The sequence below is a fragment of the Triturus cristatus genome, chromosome 7 (genome assembly GCF_964204655.1).
Source record: "Triturus cristatus chromosome 7, aTriCri1.1, whole genome shotgun sequence".
Lineage (NCBI taxonomy): Eukaryota > Metazoa > Chordata > Amphibia > Caudata > Salamandridae > Triturus > Triturus cristatus.
This window is the reverse complement of record NC_140590.1, coordinates 306,700,578-306,716,999: the sequence shown is the minus strand read 5'-3', so window position 1 is coordinate 306,716,999 and position 16,422 is coordinate 306,700,578. Positions and strand designations below refer to the sequence as shown.

The window sequence follows — 16,422 nt, the reverse complement described above, 5'->3', positions numbered from 1 at the left end:
TGTTCAGTAGTTCCTGAGAAATTTGCATTTAAAAGCACATACATATCTATAGCCGCGCACAGTGCGCGCAACGTGCGCGCACCGTGCGCGCACCCTAACGTGCGCGAGCGTAATTCTGATTGGTTGTTACATGTCAGTCAACGTTCGAATCGGCCAAAATCAGGAAGTGTCGGCCGCCATTTTGTTTGTTTTCAGTGCGAGAGTGGAAAAGGAAGGTGGCGAACATGAAAAGGGGGCAGGATAGAGAGTTCCTGACCCCCTAGCCTTTGTCAGGGGGTCCCTGAAGGACCCCAAAGGCAGAAAAAAACATTTAAAACATTTTTTTTAAAATTGCGGGGGTGCGCGCACCGTGCGCGCACGGTGAATAACCATAAAAAAAAATTAATACGTAGTTTATTGAAAAATAAGTATATAAACAAAATAATAATACATACATAACTTAGCATTTAAAAAACCGTACAAATTCACTGAAAAAACCATAGGTTTCACACACGTTATAGCTAGGAATTAGCATTTAAAAAAACTTGCAAATTCACTTAAAAAACCATAGGTTTCACACATGTTATAGTTAGGTGGATATTTCACTCGTAAAAATCCAATGAAATTCCACCGTTATAGTTAGTTCAGATAACTATAACTCGCGCAACTGCCACTCTATCACAAGGATGATGTCATCAGTGATGTCAAGAGTGATGCCACTGACCATGTCATGAGTGATGTAATATGTGACGTCATGAGCAGAGGATTGCGGGCGCGCGAGTTATAGTTATCTGAACTAACTATAACGGTGGAATTTCATTGGTTTTTTATGAGTTAAATATCCACCTAACTATAACATGTGTGAAACCTATGGCTTTTTAAGTGAATATATATCTATATATATATATATATATATATATATATATATATAAATATATATATATATATATATATAATATATATATATATATATATATATATATATATTATATATATATATATATATATACGAAAGCGTGTCGGACAAAGGGTACATGAAACAAACTCCGTTTATTCCAAATGTCAACCGCTCCAGCTCGCCATTACGTGCTTCGGGCACTGACGTGACCTTGATCAAATGAGGGAGCACTGCCAATGCAGAGCTTAAATTCGCAGTGTCATCATATCACATGACATGAGTCAACAATACACATGGAAAACAGACTAAGCATATAATGAATATTTTTGGTGTTGTGCTGGACGTGCAACTATTACCAACTATAATAACTCGATGCTTTTCTATATATATGTAAAGTTGTTCTAATATATTCCATAACTGCCTTCATTATGTGTAAATAGAAGTTAGCGTGTACCACAATGTGTATTACAAGTCTTTCGGTAAATAATTATATGAATAAATATACTATAAATATGCACTTCAATATAAATAAAGATCTTTGACCAACAGATATAAGGCAAATTTTGTGATGCATTACTTATATACACATATAAATAAATACATGAATCTTTAAATACATATTTCATAAAAAGCTCTTTCACATTATTTATAAATGAACTCTTTACCCTGCCTCCATGGGGACTCCTGTATTATATCTGCATAGTGCATGTTTTCAGATTCAAACCCATATGGCTTATACATCATCACTTAAATTAATTAATGTTATGGTGGCATTGTAATACATATGTGCCCTGTAATTATTCTTATGTCAGCATAAATGCTTGGCAAATACTCCTATTCATATATCTAATAATCCTTACTGTGTAAGATAAATACATATATTAAAACACATCATTATCACCCACTAATAAAGTGCTTTAGTGCTAAATGTAACTTAATGTGCTAAGTGCTTTATAATATAAAGTGCTTGTCTTAGTCTAAAACAGAACTAAAAAAACTTGTGTATCTGCAAGTTGAACAACAAATTCAAGAACTCAAAAAATACTACAGCCCTTATATTTTATGCAGAGCTACATTACTCTAATTCAAAATATTTACAACTAATGTTACTAGATTTGTGCTAACCATCATGAGACATCATAGCTCTTATGTAAAACCTTCAGGGAGGAAAACGGTATAAGCCTATACCTACTTAGATATGTGCAGATGTACATAAATACAAGAATGAAGAATTCTTAAGATCATTTATAGGAAAATTATACAACAGATTCTACATATATAGTAAATAAATATGTTACATAATAATCATAAATATCCTATAAAAAGCCTATAAATTCCTATAAAATCCTACATAAATCATGACAAGTCTCATAGTTCATATTCCGGCAGCTTTTTTCTCTCTCATATATATAGATCAATGCATAGTGATTACAGGAAACTATACATCTCATCACTGTTGTTCAAACCCTGTGAATATTTGGAGTCTAATTCTAAATTCATTCTAGACTCCAATCTCCTCAACACCCTCTCTCTATTCCCCCCTCGCCTAAGGGGGATACAGAGCCAATTACATAGTATGTGAGAGAGTCGAGGTTATTGTGATGTGTGCTTTTGAAATGCCTCGCCATTTGATTCGTCTGGTCTGAGTTGACTATCGCTTGCAGATGCTGAACGATTCGTACATGCACCTGTATCTTCCGACTACCAACGTAGCGTAAGCCACTGGTGCATGTCAGCACATAAACTGTATAGTCCGTGCGGCAGTTGTAATTCTCTTTCTGCAGGATAGGCTCTGTACTGAAAGAAGTCATGTATTCTGAGGTATTAATGCCAAATTAACAAGCTCTACACAATTTACATTTAAAAAAACCGTTCTTAGGTTTTAACCATGTAGTGACTGTTGCAATTTCCAGACTGTTTTTCATCAAGGTAGATCTCATTGAGGGTGCCCTCCTAAATGTAAGTGTGGGTTTATTAGGAAGTTCTTGTGCCATTATTGTGTCTGTTAATATGATTGGCCAGTTCCTATTTTTAATGTTCCTGACTTTATTTTCTGGCCTACTCTATGTAGTTATTAATCTGACAGTGTTCTCGTCATTGTTACTTTATGAGTTGATGGGAGGTACCAACACTGAGTTTTTACTATCTGGCACCTTATTGGTGACAACTCTTTCTACTGCTTGAGCAAGTATGTTTTGACTATAGCCTTGTTGTCTAAATCTGGCTATCATTTCATTTCGACATTTAGTTAGTTCTTCCTCAGTACTGCATATTCTTTTCAATCTTAATAATTCCCCGTAAGGTATGCTTTGTATGAGATGCCGTGGGTGGAAACTTTTTGGATAAACCGTTGAGTTCCCTGCAGTTATTTTACGGTGAAGCGTGGTTTCTAGTTTCTGTTCAGCCTCATATACAGTAACATCTAGGAAGTCCACATAAATTGCATTTATATTGGCTGTAAATTCAAGATTAAATTAATTTTTATTGATGGTTCCCACAAATTCCTTTGCACTCTCCACATGACCATGCCAAATTACAAAAATATCATCTTTGAACCTCATCCTTATATATATACATATAACATACTTAGCTCAGCTAACTATAACAGCCGATTTTCTCTGGTTTTGTACGAGTGAAATGTCTGACTAACTGTAACGTCTCTGAAACCTGTGGTTTTTTCAGAGAATTTCAAAGGTTTTTTAAATGCTAATTCCTAACTATAATGTTCCTGAAACCTGTGATTTTTTCAGTGAATTTCTAAGGTTTTTTAAATGCTAATCCCTAACTATAACATCCCTGAAGCCTCGGGATTTTTGAGTGAATTTCTAAGGTTTTTTAATGTTAATTTCTAACTATGCCTACATAGGTAGGACATGTGCAAAAAGAGGAAGAAAGTCGCAGAAAGAAGCAAGAGAAGTGCTGAAAGAGGCAGGAGTGGTGCAGAAAGAGGAAGAAAGGTGCCAAAAGAAGAAAGAGAAATGCAGAAAGAGGCAACAGAAGTCCAGAAAGAGGAAGAAAGGCAAAGAAAGAAGCAAGAGAGGTGCAGAAAAATCCAACAGAGGTGCAGAAAGAGGCCTACTTCGACTGTAACTTACAGTAGACTCATGCAAAGTAGCCTAATCATTCTCCCAAAATGTCTTAACCCTCACTTTTCTCTTGAAGGTTCACTATTCGACTGCTTAGAATGTTAGGTGTACCAAATATAAAACAGCCATCCTAAGCAGATCACTGTTGTAAGTCTGTGAAGGTATACATGCGTGTGTCTCTGCTTTTACCTAGTGACAAGTTACTTAAAAATAAACATAGAAATACTTGAATACCTGTGTTTCAAACAGCATACTCTGTAAATGTGTGTACAAAAAGGTAGAAGCAATAGAAGAGCAGGAAAAAGCAACAGAGTCGCAGAAACAGGCAAGAGAGATACAGAAAAAAGCAGGAGGAGTGCACAAAGAACCAACGGAGGTGCAGAAAGAGGCAAGAGGGATGCAGAAAGAGGCAAGGGAAGTGCAGAAGAAGCAACAGAGGTGCATAAAGAGGCAAAAGAACTTCAGAAAGAGGTAAGAGAGTAGCAGAAACAGGTAAAAGAGGTGCAGAAAGAAAGAACAGGGTGGAGACAGAGGCAAGAGTGGTAGCGAAAGAGGGAAGAGGGGTGTAGAAAGAGGCAACAGGGGTGCAGACATTTGCAAGAGAGGTGCAGAAAGAAGCACAAGCACTGCAGAAAGAGCCAACAGAGGTGGAAAGAGATGCAAGAGGGGTGCAACAAAAGTACAGAAAGAAACAAAAGAGTTAGAGAAAGAGGGAAGGGGGAGCAGAAAGAGGTAAGAGAAGTGCAGAAAGAGACAAGAGAGGTACAGAAAGAGGCAAGAGGGGTGCAGAAAGAAGCAAGAGAGGTGCAGAAAGAAGCAAGAGAGGTACAGAAAGAAGCAAGAGAAGTGCAGAATGAAGGAACAGGGATGAAGAAAGAGGCAAGAGGGTACAGAAAAAGGCAAGAGGGGTACAGAAAGAAACAACAGAGGTGCAGAAGGAGGCAAGAGATCTACAGAAAGAGGCAAGAGAGTTGCAGAAACAGGTAAAATAGGTATAGAAAGAGAGAACAGGGGTGCAGAAAGAGGCAAGAGAGGAGCAGAAAGAGGGAAGAGGGGTTTAGAAAGAGGCAAGACAGGTAGAGAGAGAAGCAAGAGCAGTGCAGAAAGAGCCAACAGAGGTGCAGAAAGAGGTAAGAAAAGTGCAGAAAGAGGCAAGAGAGGCGCAGAAAGAGGCAAGAAGGGTGCAGAAAGAGGCAATAGAGGTGCAAAAAGACACAAAAGAAGTACAGAATGAAGCAACAGGCGTGAAGAAAGAGGTAAGCGGGTGCACAAAAAGGCAAGAGTTGCAGAAAGAGGGAAGAGAGGTGTAGAAAGAGGCAAGAGAAGTGCAGAAAGAAGCAAAAGAGGTGCAGAAAGAGGCACGTGGTATGCAGAAATAGGCAACAGAGGTACAGAAGGAGGAAAGAGAACTGCAGAAAGAGGTAAGAGGGTTGTAGAAACAGGCAAAAGACCTGCAGAAAGAGGAAACAGGTACAGACAGAGGCAAGAGAAGTACAGAAAGAGGGAAGAGAGATAAAGAAATTTACCAGAGAAGTTCAGAAAGAAGCAAGAGAAGTGCACAAAGAAGCAAAAGAGGTACAGAAAGAGGGAAGCGGGTGCAGAAAGAGGCAAGAGAATTACAGAAAGAGGCAACAGAGTTGCAGAAAGAGGCAAGACAGGTGCAGGAAAAGGGAAGAATGGTACAGAAAGTAGCAAGAGTGGTACGGAAAGAGGCAAGAGAGGTGCAGAAAGAGGCAAGAGAGACGCACAAAGAGGGAAGAAGGATGCAGAAAGAGGCAAGAGAGGTACAGAAAGAAGCAAGAGAAGTGCATAATGAAGCAACAGGGGTGCAGAAAGAGGCAAGGGTGTGCAGAAAAAGTAAAGAGGGGTGAAGACAGAGGAAACAGAGGAACAGAAGGAGGCAAGATACCTGCAGAAAGAGGCAAGAGTATTGCAGAAACAGGCAAAAGAGGTGCAGAAAGAGGAACCAGGTGCAGACAGAGGCAAGAGAAGTTCAGAAAGAGGGAAGAGGGGTGCAGAAAGAGGCAAAGGGACACAGAAAGAGGCAAGAGAAGTGCAGAAAGAAGCAAAATAGGTACAGAAAGAGGGAAGAGGGTGCAGAAAGAGGCAAGAGAACTGCAGAAAGAGGGAACAGAGGTACAAAAAGAGGCAGGACAGGTGCAGGAAAAGGGAAGAAGGGTGCAGAAAGAAGCAAGAGAGGTATAGAAAGCAGCAAGAGGGGTACAGAAAGAGGCAAGAGATATACAGAAAAAAGCAAGACAAGTGCATAATGAAGGAACAGAGGTGCGGAAAGAGGCAAGAGGGGTGCGGAAAGAAGCAAGAGGAGGCAGAAAGAGGCAACAGAGGTGCAGAAGGAGACCAGAGAACTGCAAAAAGAGGTAAGGGAGTTGCAGAAACAGGCACACGACGTGCAGAAAGAGGGAACAGGTGTAGAATGAGGCAAGAGAGGAGCAGAATGAGGGAAGAGGGGTGTTGAAAGAGGCAAGAGAGGTGCAGAAAGAGGCCAGAGAAGCACAGAAAGAAGCAAAAGAGGTACAGAAAGAGGGAAGAAGGTACAGAAAGTGGCAAGAGAACTGCATAAAGAGGCAACAGAGGTGCAGAAAGAGGAAAGACAGGTGCAGGAAAAGGGAAGAAGAGTGCAGAAGCAGAAAGAAGCAAGCGAGGTGCAGAAAGAAGCAAGAGAAATGCATAAACAGGCAAAAGAGGTGCAGAAAGAGGGAAGAGGGGTGCAGACAGAGCCAAGAGAAGTGCAGAAAGAGGAAAGAGGAGTTCAGAAAGATGCAAGAGTGGCATAGGCAGAAGCAAGTGAGGTGCAGAAAGAGGCAACAGAGGTACAGAAAGAGGAAAGAGAGGTGCAGAAACAGGCAAGAGAAGTGCAGAAAGAGGGAAGAAAATTGCTGAAAGAAACAACAGAGGTGTAGATAGAAGCAAGAGAAGTGCAGAAAGGGGCAAATTAGGTGCAGAAAGAGACAAGAGAGGTACAGAAAATGGCAAGAGAACTGCAAAAAAGGGTAGAAGGGCACCGAAAGAAGCAAGAAAGGTGCAGAAAGAGACAAGAGAGGGGCAGAAAGAGGGATGACGAGTGCAGAAAGAGACAACAGGGGTGCAGAAAGAAGCAAGACAGGTGCAGAAAGAAGCAAGCGAAGTTCAGAATAAAGCAATAGAGGTGCAGAAAGAGGCAAATGAAGTGCAGAAAGAAGACACAGAGGTACAGAAGAAGGCAAAAGAACTTCAGAAAGAGGAAAGAGAGGTGCAGAAAGAGGCAAGAGAAGTGCAGAAAGAAGCAAAAGAGGTGCAGAAAGAGGCATGTGGTATGCAGAAAGAGGCAACAGAGGTACAGAAGGAGGAAAGAGAACTGCAGAAAGAGGGAAGAGAGTTGCAGAAACAGGCAAAAGACCTGCAGAAAGAGGAAACAGGTACAGACAGAGGCAAGAGAAGTACAGAAAGAGGGAAGAGAGATAAAGAAATTTACCAGAGAAGTTCAGAAAGAAGCAAGAGAAGTGCACAAAGAAGCAAAAGAGGTACAGAAAGAGGGAAGAGGATGCAGAAAGAGTGCAAGAGAATTACAGAAAGAGGCAACAGAGTTGCAGAAAGAGGCAAGACAGGTGCATGAAAAGGGAAAAATGGTGCAGAAAGTAGCAAGAGTGGTACGGAAAGAGGCAAGAGAGGTGCAGAAAGAGGCAAGAGAGATGCACAAAGAGGGAAGAAGGATGCAGAAAGAGGCAAGAGAGATACAGAAAGAAGCAAGAGAAGTGCATAATGAAGCAACAGGGGTGCAGAAAGAGGCAAGGGTGTGCAGAAAAAGTAAAGAGGGGTGAAGACAGAGGAAACAGAGGAACAGAAGGAGGCAAGATACCTGCAGAAAGAGGCAAGAGTATTGCAGAAACAGGCAAAAGAGGTGCAGAAAGAGGAACCAGGTGCAGACAGAGGCTAGAGAAGTTCAGAAAGAGGGAAGAGGGGTGCAGAAAGAGGCAAAGGGGTACAGAAAGAGGCAAGAGAAGTGCAGAAAGAAGCAAAATAGGTACAGAAAGAGGGGAAGAGGGTGCAGAAAGAGGCAAGAGAACTGCAGAAAGAGGTAACAGAGGTACAAAAAGAGGCAGGACAGGTGCAGGAAAAGGGAAGAAGGGTGCAGAAAGATGCAAGAGAGGTATAGAAAGCAGCAAGAGGGGTACAGAAAGAGGCAAGAGATATACAGAAAAAAGCAAGACAAGTGCATAATGAAGGAACAGAGGTGCGGAAAGAGGCAAGAGGGGTGCGGAAAGAAGCAAGAGAAGGCAGAAAGAGGCAACAGAGGTGCAGAAGGAGACCAGAGAACTGCAAAAAGAGGTAAGGGAATTGCAGAAACAGGCACACAGCGTGCAGAAAGAGGGAACAGGTGTAGAATGAGGCAAGAGAGGAGCAGAATGAGGGAAGAGGGGTGTTGAAAGAGGCAAGAGAGGTGCAGAAAGAGGCCAGAGAAGCACAGAAAGAAGCAAAAGAGGTACAGAAAGAGGGAAGAAGGTACAGAAAGAGGCAAGAGAACTGCATAAAGAGGCAACAGAGGTGCAGAAAGAGGAAAGACAGGTGCAGGAAAAGGGAAGAAGAGTGCAGAAGCAGAAAGAAGCAAGCGAGGTGCAGAAAGAAGCAAGAGAAGTGCATAAAGAAGCAACAGGGGTGCAGAAATAATCAAGAGGGTTGCAAAAAAGGTAAGAGGGTTGCATAAACAGGCAAAAGAGGTGCAGAAAGAGGGAAGAGGGGTGCAGACAGAGCCAAGAGAAGTGCAAAAAGAGGAAAGAGGAGTTCGGAAAGATGCAAGAGTGGCATAGGCAGAAGCAAGTGAGGTGCAGAAAGAGGCAACAGAGGTACAGAAAGAGGAAAGAGAAGTGCAGAAACAGGCAAGAGAAGTGCAGAGAGAGGGAAGAAAATTGCTGAAAGAAACAACAGAGGTGTAGATATAATCAAGAGAAGGTCAGAAAGGGGCAAATTAGGTGCAGAAAGAGACAAGAGAGGTACAGAAAATGGCAAGAGAACTGCAAAAAAGGGTTGAAGGGCACCGAAAGAAGCAAGAAAGGTGCAGAAAGAGACAAGAGAGGGGCAGAAAGAGGGATGACGAGTGCAGAAAGAGACAACAGGGGTGCAGAAAGAAGCAAGACAGGTGCAGAAAGAAGCAAGCGAAGTTCAGAATGAAGCAATAGAGGTGCAGAAAGAGGCAAATGAAGTGCAGAAAGAAGCCACAGAGGTACAGAAGAAGGCAAAAGAACTTCAGAAAGAGGGAAGAGAGTTGCAGACATAGGCAAAAGAGGTACAGAAAGAGGGAACAGGGGCGCAGACAGCTAAGAGAGGTGCAGAAATTGGAAGAGGGGTGGAGAAAGAGGCAAGAGGGGTGCAGAAATGTGCAAGAGAGGTACAGAAAGAAGCAAGAGCAGTGTAAAAGAACCAACAGAAGTGCAGAAAGTAAGCCCCACACAGTGAGATTGCTGAGAGGTGGACACAGGCCACGCCCCCTTAGTCCACCACTCTGCAAATGCACCACCTGGCGCGCTCTTGGTTGGAGGATGAAGTCCCCTTGCCTCCTGAGGGTCCCTGGGGGCAACTAGCCCGCCTGTTACCTCCAGTAAGCCCCATCCAGCTAGATTGCTGAGAGTGGTCTGAGGCTATGCCCCCTTTTTACACCACTCTGCAAACGCACCGCCTGGCACACTGCTGTTCGGGGGATGAAGTCCACTTCAGCCCTGAGATCCTCAGGACACAAGAGCACCTCATTGCACCACCAGCAGTGCGCCAATAGGCACGTTTGCAGAGTAGTGTAAAAAGGGGTGTGGCCTGGACCACCTCTCAGCAATACCACTGTGTGGGGCTTAAAGAAGGTACCTGGTGGGCTAGTTGGCCCCTTAGGACCCTTACAATTCAAGGGGACAAAATCCCCCAACCCAGAATGCGGCAGGAGCATGTTTGCATAGTGTTGCAGGGAGGGAGCGGAACTTCGGACGAGATGCCAGCTTCTCTTTCTTCTCTTCTTTGTGGAAGGGGGGCTGTGTGATTCCCGTTCCCTTAATATGTTTTGGGGCCTGGGGATCCTGTCCCCCAGGGCCTGAGCCATTTTTTTTATTACAAAAAAAACAAAAACAGGAAGGGGGCCACGCGGTCCCCCTCCCGAGGCCTTTTTGCCTCTTTTTTTTAAGTTTACAGGAGGGATGCCGCGCGGCCCCCCTTCTCTGTGCCAGTTTTGGCCCCGGACCCCATCCCCCGGGGACTGGCCAGCCTTTCTTTTTTTTAGAAAAATTTGTGGAGGGGGGCTGCGAGGCTCCCCTCCTAAGGCCAATTATGGTCCCAGGGACCCCATCCCCCAGGGTCTAGCCAGCCTTTCTTTTTTTTCTTTTTTCTTTTGGAGGGGGGCACATAGCCCCCCTCCTGAGGCCAATTATAGCCAATTATGGCCCCAGGAACCTCATCCATGGGGCGTGGCCAGCCTTTCTTTTTTTCTTTTCTATTTTTTGGAGGGGGCCGCCTCCTGAGGCCAATTATGGCTCCAGGGACCCCCCCATAGCCTGGCCTCAAGCAGGTCCCCCACCTCCTGCAGAGCCGCCATTGCATTTGGGCGCAGGTCCCCCACCTCCTGCAGGGCCGCCATTGCTTTTGGGCAAAGGAAGCTGCTACCATACAGCTCCCTTTGTCCAAGAGCAATTCTGCTTCACTTCATGGAAGTGAGAGCAGGTTTCCTGCTCTCGCTTCCATGAAGTGAAGCAGAGTTTGCAATGACAGGGCGGGAGCTGTGCTCCCACCCTGCCATTGCAAACTGCAATGTCCCGTGGGTAGGCACCCCGGGGCATTGCTAAAACCGGCCCTGGTGGATGGCAGTCGCCAGGGCCATCTTGGACCCCCCTCCAACAGGTTTAAAGCACCAGGGAGGTGGTGGTCCCCAGGGCAGTGTGGGGGGGGCTCGAGCTCCACCACACACAGTTTTAAGTAAAGTAGCACAGGGGAGGTGGCGGTCCCCAGGGCTTAGAGGGCTGCGAGGCCCCTATTTAATTTGAAGCCCTGGAGAAGTGGCGTCCCTGGGGCAGCGTGGGAGAGGAGCCCCCCACGCATTTCAATAACAAAGCCCTGGGGCGGTGGCGGTCCCCAGAACTTTGGGGGGCCCATGAGGCCCCCCTATTTAATTGGAAGCTCTGGGGAAGTGGCAGTCCTGGGGCTGTGTGGAGGGGGAAGAAGCCACCCCCACACATTTCAATAACAAAGCCCCGGGGAGATGTCACGTCTCCGGGGCTGTGGGGGGCCACATGCCCACCGCCTACTATCAGAAAAGCCACGGAGAGGTGGTAGTCCCTGGGGGTTGGGGGCCCGTGAGACCCCACATATAATGAGACAGATGCCCCAGGGAGGTGGTGGTCCCCGGGGCAGTGTGGGGGGGTAGGGGCACCCCAAGCATATGTTTTACAAGCCCTGGGGACGTGGAAGTCCCCAGGGCTGTGGGAACCCCACGGGCCCCATTTATAAATCTGCATTACCCCCGGGACTTGGCCCACCCGGGGGCTTCTAGAAAACAAAGCACAGGAGACAGCACTTCATAGTTTTTTTTATTTTCAGCTGGATCAACGAACCCACCATGAATCCCGCCAATTTGTTGGTTTTTTTAAGCTTTTGTGGGCCCTGGGAGTCCCTGGGGGACCCCCTGAGAAGGTCTAGGGGGTCAGGGTGTTTATACCCTATCCCCTTTTCTTCATCTTTAACCTTTTGTCTTGTGACTCGGTTCTAGGATGGGATATTGAGGGAGTAGGGAGGTAGAGGTACCTATTCTAGTAAAAGAGATTGCACGAGCACTCAATGTCAAATGTATAGAAGATAATGATATTGTTAATGGGGAAGCGCACATTTCTGAGCAATCTGACCTCAACTGTAATGGGACTTTGTTGGTTTCAATGACTAAATGCTTAATAATTTTTTTTTTTTAAAAATCAGACCCAAAACAGAAAAAGTAGAGTTTTCTGAAAAATATTTTTGGGAAGAAGAGTTATGCTTGTTTCTTTTTTAGATCATACTGCGATGTGTTGGTGAACCTGATGTCCCTGCCCTGTGTGTGGGTGCTTGTGTCCGAGTGGGGCCATGAGGGTGTGGGAGCCCCCAACCCCGAAGTGACCACCTGACAGCGCAGACTGACACCGTTGCTGACGTCCTTTGGCTGAATCAACCAGTTGGGTTTACCTAGCAGAGACGGTTTTGTGAATGTGTTCAAATGACAATGAAAGTGAACTGATCCTGAAAGTGTACTTTTGAATGAAGAAAATTTTTAGAAGATAATATTTTAAATATAGCAGGAGGGCTGTGTACGTTTACACAGAACTGATGGAGGATATTATTCATTGAGTCTAGCATTGCGTTTCCAGAGTGTTACAAGAGGAACTGTTCAGTTTGATTAATATTTTGAGATTCCTTTATTGTTTTACGCAAAGTATATAAGTTTGGCTGCTTCAATAGTAGAAGTTGCAGGATTAGCCATTTATAACATCTGGAGCTTCAATGAGTAAACATGTTTAATTCTATTTGTGATTCATCACACATTTATTTCTGTAGCTGGGTTATTATCAGACATATATGAGCTATTTTAGATGAAGTAATATGTTATATGCTTTTATAATACCACTATTTTGATGTGTGCTTCATTTTATATTGGAGCTTTCACTTAAAAAGTTGATTTTATCAATCAATCAATCAGGAAATTGTGAAGCACGGTACTCACCCGCAAGGGTCTCAAGGCGCTGTGGGTGCAGGCGTGCGGCTCTGAGTCAGCTGAAGAGGCAGATCTTGAGGCTCCTCCTGAAGGGGTGCAGCTTGGGGGAGCATCTAATGTTGATCAGTAGCTCATGCCAGGCCTTTGCCGCGATTTAGGACAAGGCTCTGCTACCTGCTCTGGTTCTGCAGATGAGCGGGGTTTCTGCTAGGGTCAGGTGGGCAGAACGGTGGTTTCTCTTGGGTACGTGGAAGCAGACCCTTTCGTTGAGGTATGTGGGTCCCGTGTTGTGGAGGGATTTGTAGGTGTGGGTGAGTAGCTTGAAGGATACTGTCTTCTTGACGGGGAGCCAGTGGATGTCTCTTAGGTGTTGGGTGATGTCTTCATGTCGTGGGACGCTGAGGACGAGTCTGGCCTCGGTGTTCTGCATGGTCTGGAGTTTGTGCAGCAGTGTTTTGTTGATTCCAGCGTAGAAGTCATTTCCATAGTTCAGTCTGCTTGTTAAAAGTGCGTGGGTGATGGTCTTTCTGGATTTGGGGGGTGATCCATTTGAAGGTCTTGCAAAGGATGCAGAGGTTGTTGAAGCAGGTGAAGGTGATGGCGCTGATCTAGCGCATCATGGTGAGGGAGGAGTCAAGTATGATGCAGAGGTTCCGGTGTGGTGCTTTGGGGTGGGGGTTTGCGGTGGGCCACCAGGTGTTGTTCGAAGCTGAGGGGGTGTGCCCGAGGATGAGGGCGTCAGTCTTCTCTGAGTTCAGCTTCAGACAGCTGCTGCTCATCCAGGATGCAATGCCTTTCATCCCTTCCTGGAAGCTGAGTCTGGTTGTGTCGGGTTACTTCGTGAGGGGGAGGTTGTGCTGGGTGTCCTCGGCGTAGGATACTATGCTGAGTCTGTGCTGTCTAACGATGGCGGGAAGGGGGCCTTGTAAATGTTGAACAGCGTGAAGCTGAGCGATGATCCCTGGGGTACTCCGCAGTTGATCTCAGTGGGCTCGTAGAGGAAGGGTGGGAGTCTGATCCTTTGGGTTCTGACAGCTAGGAAGGAGCTGAGCCAGTTGAGGGTGTTTCCCTGCATGCCGGCGTCGTGGAGTCCGGCTGCAAGAGTGCAGTGGGAGACGGTGTCAAAGGCTGCGGAGAGCTGTAGTAGGATGAGGGCCATGGTGTGGCCTTGGTCGAGGAGCATGTAGATGTCACCTGTGGCAGCGAGGAGGGCGGTTTTGGTGCTGTGGTTGCTGTGGAACCCAGATTGGCAGTGGTCGAGAATGGTGTTCTCTCCGATGTAGTTTGTCAGCTGGGTGATGACGATCCTCTCGGTGACTTTGGCTGTGAAGGGGAGAAGAGAGATGGGTCATAGTTTTTCGGGTCCATCGAGTCTGCCGAGGGTTTCTTGAGGAGGGGCTTGACTTCTGTGCATTTCCAGTCATCGGGGAAAGTGCCATATCCAAAGGTGGCGTTGATGGTGCATCATAGCTCGGGTACAATGGCGGCAGCATCTCTGTGGAAGATGTGTGGCGGGCAGGGGTTTGTGGGGGCTCCTGAGTGTGTGCTCTCCATGGTCGTGGTGGTATCTTCAGTGGAGACCGGGGTCCAGATGGTGATGGTTGGCAGGCTGTTGCCACTGGAAGGAGGAGTGGTTTCAGGAGTCTGCTCGCTGAAGTTGTCGTAGAGGGCCTTGATCTTCAAATGGAAGCAGGAGCCTAGCTTGTTGCAGAGGTCCTGGGAGGGAGTGACATCTGTGGCTTCGCTGGGGGGTTTAGTGAAATGCTGGATGACGCTGAATAGTTCCTTAGAGTTGCTGGTGTTAGCAAAGATTTTGTTCCGGAGGAAGGTCCTTTTGGTGGATCTGATGATTTGGTGGTATTCTGTCATGACATTCTTGTAGGTAGTCTGGTCTTCAATGTTTTGCTGTTCCTCCATAATTTTTCAAGACGTCTACAGGTGTGTCTAAATTTTTGGAGGTTTGTGGTGAACCAGGTGGCCTTTGTGGGGCGCTGTCTGTAGGGGTTTCGGAGGGGGGCAGGCTTGTCTGCGCAGTTGGTGATCCACCGGTGTAGTTCTTTGAATGCAGAGTTGGCATCAGCCGAGGGGGAGGTGGATCGTGGTTGAGGGTGGAGTTGAGGTGTTCCTCCGTGACCTTGCTCCAGTTCCTTTGCGATGGGCGAGGAGTGGGTTTGTGTGCGGTGGCCTTGTTGCAGGAGAAGTGTACACAGTGCTGGTCCATCCAGAGGAGCTGTGTAGTGTGGCTGAAGCAGATGTTGCCCCCTCCTGCGATGATGGGGTCGAGGGTGTGTCCTGCCTTGTGTGTTGGGGCAGTGATGAGCTGCATCAGTGAGATGTTGGACTGTTTTAGATATGTATGTTATGATAGTCAATGGTCATGGGGTGGAATGTAGTGCCAGAGGCACTCTCATGTATTGGGAACATGTGATGACCTTTGACTACCATTGTTTTAATTGATTTTAGGTGTTTTGATTTATTCTAGCTTGAAGTTATGAATGACATAATTTTCCCTGCATGTCCATTTTTCCTTGAAGATTTAATTTGTGTCTCCTTGGAGCTTCAAAGTGGGAGTGTTTGCTTTTTACAGCCTTGCCAGGAACAGAATGTGTGTGATGTGCATTTTAAAGCGTGAAAGAGAGAAAGGTGTGAAATGTACTTCTCTGTCTCTGAGGTAGTTTTATATGCAGTGGTGCTCAAATGTGCATTATGTTTTACATTGGGAGATGAAGTGTGTGTTTTTATAGGCAGTGGTGCACAAATGTGCGTTGTGTTGTACATTGGGAAGAATTATGACGTTCTTACTATTGGCTTTGACATGCCCTCATGCCATCTTGAATTTTGAATCTGTCTAGCTTGAGCTTTGGGCACACAAGCAGGCCCCCAGATCACTCAAGTTGTTTAGGCAATCCACGTTCAAGATTGTTTTCTGTACTTTGGAGACTTTCGTAAGCGTCACTAAGATAATGTGTGGGATGCATGCTTGGTACCTTTTAGGGTAGAGATTGTTGATGCCAGAGAAATGTGCAGAATGTACAGCTCTGTCTCGGAGTTAAAATACAATGGCCTGGCAAGCTTGTGTCTCGACCCTCACACAGACCAGTATGGTCAGCTCGGTTTTCGTAACAAAAGAAAGGTGGCGAGGTTCCCAGAAACTTCTTCTCAGGTTGAGTAAAAAGTATTAAAGGTGGGAAATATTGGTGCTCAGACGGGTTCTCGCTGTGGAGCACACGTGTTGCCACAGGGAACTTTGAGGGTCCTGATTGAGGCTTCTGCCTGGCCTTAATGGGCTCCTCCAGCCGAGTTGGCAAGAATGCAGAGAGATTGGTGACATAATCGTTGTAATTATTGGCATTGTGATGTGTGAGTGTGTCTGTGTGCACATTCAAGTCTTCAGTAGTTATAAACATCTGATGTATTTAGTTTTTCTTTCTGATTATTTGCATTTAGCAGTGTTTATTTCTCGCAGTGAACGTCCAGTATTATCTGCTTGTATTTTATTCCATGTATTTAACAGTTGCATTTGTTTACTTAAAAGTTTGTTATTATTACTTACATATATATATATATATAGATATATATATATAATTTTTTTCACTGAAAAAACTACGGGTTACAGGAACGCTATAGTTAGGCTGATATTTCACTTGTACAAAACCTGTGAAATTCAGAGTGGTGGAAAGAGAGGCCTGGCCTCCAAGCACCTCTCAGAAATCCCACTGTGTGGGGCTTACTGGAGGTCACAGGTGGTCTAG

General features: G+C 45.2%; 1 protein-coding gene across 3 annotated transcripts in view; it reads right to left on the bottom strand.

The window, feature by feature from the left end:
• The window catches only part of LOC146809527 (immunoglobulin superfamily member 1-like), an 828,174-nt gene that overhangs the window by 601,260 nt on the left and 210,492 nt on the right, over positions 1-16,422 (bottom strand). The gene's annotated exons all lie outside the window — the stretch shown is intronic.